Source organism: Cibotium barometz, chromosome 58 (genome assembly GCF_041138505.1).
Source record: "Cibotium barometz isolate CiBa-2024 chromosome 58, ASM4113850v1, whole genome shotgun sequence".
Taxonomy (NCBI): domain Eukaryota; kingdom Viridiplantae; phylum Streptophyta; class Polypodiopsida; order Cyatheales; family Cibotiaceae; genus Cibotium; species Cibotium barometz.
The window spans coordinates 38,160,849-38,166,342 of NC_141103.1; positions in this window are offsets into that span (position 1 = coordinate 38,160,849).

A 5,494-nucleotide genomic window follows, 5' to 3' on the forward strand; every position below is an offset into this window, starting at 1 on the left:
GCTCATAGAAGCGAATCTTGAGAGAGAAGAACAGAGGAACACTTCTTCAGCCAGCATCCACATTTACGAAAAAAAAAAAAAAAAAAACACAATGGCAAAAGCACTACGATTCCTTGATTGTTTCCCGCGGTTGCTCTAAAGAAGAGGTGACCAGGCTGTGTTCAGAAAAAAAAAAAAACGATTATGATCATCATTAGCAGAGCGGGTAGAGATATAAAGAGGCGGAAGCAGCAGCTCCAAGCAGGTGGAAGCGAAGAGATGAATAGTAAGAAGGCACACGCGCAGCTCTGTGAAGTCGTGAGTAGGAGAGTGAGCGAGAGATAGTAAGAAGAAGCCACTCCTGCCTGTGCAAGAGGCTGATCAAAAAGGACGAAAGAACGCTAATATGTGCACGAGCTGGACACAGGTGTTGAAGAATGCCAGGAGCAGCCGGCTAATCTGGGACACAAACGGGTGGTGGCCGCAAAACAAAGATAATATTTTGATAATATTTTTTTAAATAACCCTAAGGTCTAAAAGCCTCAATGTGAAAGCATCTTATATAAGAGTTGTTCACATGCTAGTGTTTTTTTTAAAAAAAGGGCATGTTCACAACACTATGTTGTGGGTTTTGAAATGTTTGTTTTGGGCTTCGTGGACATCAGCCTTGATGGCATCAAACAATGTGGTTAAAAAGTCTTCCGCATCATCATCAACTTGGACATCACTAAATCCCACCAAAGTTCTTGTGTCTAACCATGAGTCGAATATGATTGTTATAAGTAGCCAAATGAGCACGCAACCAAAAATCCTCTCACTACCCAATTCTTAAAATTTTTAAAAAAATTGTTGTTAAAAAAATCCTACTTTCTACAAAAAGTGCTTGTATCTAGCCTTTGGGACCGATGATGTACCCAAGCTAGAAATTCATCCCTCGCCTAAGAGCCAAAGTAGCATTAAGGGAAGGAAGTGCCAAAGTAGCACATAGGCCAAAGTTTCTCATTACACATAAGAGAATGTAGAAAGTAAAGTCAAACAAAACTTTATAACCGACATCCAACCACCTTGAGTAGCCCAAAGATTTGGCACCAAGGGGGGGTGTTGAGAAATGTGGTGCCAAAGAGCACAAGAAAAATATGGAGTGACTGTGAGAAGCCACATCACCAAGTGAGAATTATCCCACATGCACGAGAAATGCTAAAGTTGTACTCTCCTCATATAAAAGGAGAATATTTTAAGCAATGGAATACAAGCACAACATCTCAAGTCCTTTTATGAGTACAAGTTTCCATCTTGTAACCTAACAGAACTTGAGTCTAAACCTTAATTTGTACACACTCATAATGAGTTTTTTCATTTCTATCCACCTTAGATTAGGATTGTCATTAGTGTAGGATTAGGCTTGATTAGGTAGATGTTTTGTTTGTAGGAGAGCTTGATCCATGGATTTCAACAATATAGTGAAAAACACCTACCCCGGTGTTTAGTCCTATAACTTCTTATCTATATACTCTACATGAAAATAAAAATTCAGAGGACCCCCATGCACCATTGACACTTCCTTTGTTTTTCACACTAACCCTCTTGCTCCTAAGGAACCACTAGATGGCCAACCAGAGGCTAAAGCCAAACACCTTTCCCAAGACTAAGACACGACAAGTTTTACTATGGATCCCATTATGGATCTCCCAACCCCAAAATATGAGCGAATTATTTTGGCTAGGAATCCACTTTCACATGATGTGCTGCCAAGCCGGCATGCAGATAACACCATTTGACTTGTTGACATCTCTCCAAGTTAAAGTGTATGCAATGCAGTTGTAGCCTTTAAATGTCCCCTACCCATTAGTGGGTGACATGCCAAAGGACAGAGAGCCGAGGCATATGGTGCAACAAGAGAGCTTATGGTCTAATGTCGCTCGTGGCTCAAGACTCGTCAACCCACCACATTTGTGTCCCTTAACATTAGCGCCAATACATGCTCACCACACTCCATGCATGGTAAGTCATCCCCGATCCAATAATAGTAGCCATAGTTAGATTTTTTAAAGTTGTAACGCTTCTCATGTAGACATTCAGGATGACTACATCTACAGCTATAATAGGGAAGGTATGCACTTTGACTCAAAAAATGGCCCTCCAATAGCAGCATAATGTATTATTATCATTGCCTTGACTGCCTTCCTTTTTATATGCACACAACACTTGAAGACATGATCGACACAAACTTCTATAGCGGTCATTGTACTTCTTGCGCCGTACGTTGTGCATCACCTCCAGACACAAAAGAGCCACTACAAGGAATAGTTAGGACAACAAGCCTTGCGGGGCAATAGATTCCAAGGATAAAATCCGGATCAAGTAGGGGGGATGTTAACCCCATTTTGGGATTAACCTAGCATCTCTCGATTACACACGAGTGATAGCATAATAAGTGTCATGTAATGGCACTCTAAAGGTTGTAATTATGAGAATAGCTAGCTATGCTGCAAAATCATGTAATTTGTAACCATTGAGTCCATATTTTATTAATATTTGGGTGCCCAAGCATGAATAACGGCCAAATATATAAATAGCACTATTCTCATAATGAAAGACACAATCTCCCTTTGTGCCAATTGAGTTTAGTCTTTCCTCCGTGCTTTCTTGCTTCTCTATGGCATGAGAGAGAGAGAGAGAGAGAGAGAGAGAGTTGAGTGGAGAGAGAGCTACATTCTTGGTACATGTTCCTTTCATGCTTGTGTACTTGAGCGTGAGAATTGAGAGGAGTGAGTGTCCTTATGAGAAGCATGGCAACCTCAGAGCGGTGCTAGCTACCACTAGCAAAGCTTGGAGTCAAATGAGACATAAGCTTGGACACTAGAAAGTACCCCATGACAAGCTAAGAAGAGCATTTTCCTTTGCATTAGGGGAGGGATGGTGTAGCCCGTAATAGCAACCCAACTTATATAGAGCATAAAGACCATATAGAGTCCATTCCTGCTATGTATTGATTACATGGACCAAACAAATTAGGATAAAGAAAAAAACACCATATATAAATCACATGCAACCCATTCCAACCATATATAGAACATGTGGACTCCATATACCATACAAGGATCCCATTAGTAGTATGTACACCAACCAAACGATGTATATTTCCTCACATACAAACCATTTATAGCATATAGAGCATATAGGCAACACATACGAACCATTTAAACCATATAGACCATACATCAAATGCAACAATCATAAAATTGATCACATGGATCCCTTTCTAACCTTGTAAGTCACACTAAGACGATACACAGAGCATGTAAAAATCACTTGTAACTTGCTCTACCAAATAAACCATATAAACCACACTAAGTATAAAGATCTTAAGAGTCTTGTTTCTACCATGTACGAGGGCATATGGACCATACATACCGCACTAAAAGGAGTAAATACCTTGTGCAACTCTCTCCAACTATGTACATAGACCATTTAAAGGGTATATGGACAATATAAACCACATCAAAAATGACACTAAGCTTATAAAGATCTTGATCAACCCCCCATTCTGACCATATGGACCATACACCACACCAAAAAGACACTGAGTATACATTGATCAACCCATTCTGACCATGTGATGACCACATGGAAGATGCAAAGCACAACATTCCTACCATGTGCATACGACACCAAAAAGACACTGAGTATACATTGATCAACCCATTCTGACCATGTGATGACCACATGGAAGATGCAAAGCACAACATTCCTACCATGTGCATACGACATGGAACATGCAGAGCCCATGAGAAGACCAAGATTACATAAATCCCATTCCAACCATATATAGAGACCACATGGATTGTGCATGGACTATATAAAGAACACTTAGAGATGATCAACCACATATAAACCACATGGATTATATAAAGAACACCTGGAGATGACCAAACATATGGAATGCACGATGTGCTTTGATAGTAAACTAAGAAGGAAAAAAGTTGGACTTCATTTTACATTGGAATGCTACCCCAAGTAGTTGGTCTATCATTGCTTTTACAAAGAACATTCCACCATAATGATGCACGGTCAACCATGTGGTTGCGACACATTTGATCTTATCTCTTTCTAAAAAGGTCTCCTCAGAAAATAATCATCCAATTGACTTGACCATGTACGAGGAGCATTCTTTTTACCATCAAATTTGATAAAAGAAAAAGTATGATGGCTAATCCTACCATCCTTTTTTGTTTGTTGAGCGTCGAATGTAGCCTTGATGATTTTGGCAATACGGGCATCTTTAGTTTGTGGAATAGTAGCTTCATTACCATCAAATAGTTGTTTGAAGGAGAGGCTCTTTTGTTGTTCATCATCTTGAATTAGTTTTTCGAGAAGTTGAATGTGATCTTCAAAAGTCGGTTGTGGAAGTGATAAAGTTCTAAATCCACCATCTTGGGAATTGGCATCCTCATTAGTAGGAGCGTCGTTGATGAGTTAGTTGAAATAAACTCGTGAATCCACGGGTTTGTGAAAAAGAGGCTTGAATTGATCGGTTTAAGTGGTCGAAATTTGGCTTAAGTGCTTGGGAAAACTCTCCAAAAAAAAAAAATTAATGAGATTTTTCTGGGGTGAATTTTTGGGAATTTTGGGCATAAAAAGGGGATTTTGGGTAATTAAAGGGGTTATGGGAGAATAAAAAAGATTTTTGGGATCATAAAAAATTTAAACTATGTAGGAACTGGGCAATGAGAAAGAAACAAATTGGAAATTTGAAAGGGCTTAGGTAGCTTTAATGTGCAAGCTTGTATAAGCTTTAGAATAACAAAACCTTTAATATCTTTGGAAAAGAAAAAGAAAAAAACTTATAATGTAAAGTTTTTAAGCTTTATTAGCTAAATCTTAAAAGAAAACCATAGGCGGCCGAATCACGCAGCACGTAGGCAATTTTCACAAAGTAATTTAGTAAGGAAGATTTCCCATGTGTCGTTGGAGGAAGAGGGATATGAATTGAAACCAAGAGACATGTTGAGGGTGGTTCCGGGCCTCCGAGATGAGGGAAATCCATCTGTGGTGACCGAATCCGAAAGAGGAATTGAGAACAAAAAGATCGCTTTTGGATTTCAAGTGGTTTTTGCAGGTGGTTTTTGTTATATGTACATTATGTGTGCTATGTTATATGCACATTATGTGTGCATATACTAGGAGGCTAACCCACATTAGGCTTGTGAGCATGGGAACAAGCTCTAGTGGAGCATGGGTTAGGACTAACCTTAAGGGTTAAGGTTAGGTTCAGGCATCCAAGGGTCACACATGGGAACAAGCTCTAGTGGAGCATGGGTTAGGACTAACCTTAAGGGTTAAGGTTAGGGTCAGGCATCCAAGGGTCACACATGGGAAATGGAGAGTCAAGAGTCACTTAAGGGCCCTCCTAATATATAATAGGAGCATGGGACACACTCAAGGGGGGCTTGAGGCCAAGGCTATGTTATGCTCTCTTGTGTAGAGGATCATATCTACTCACCTACCATTTCAC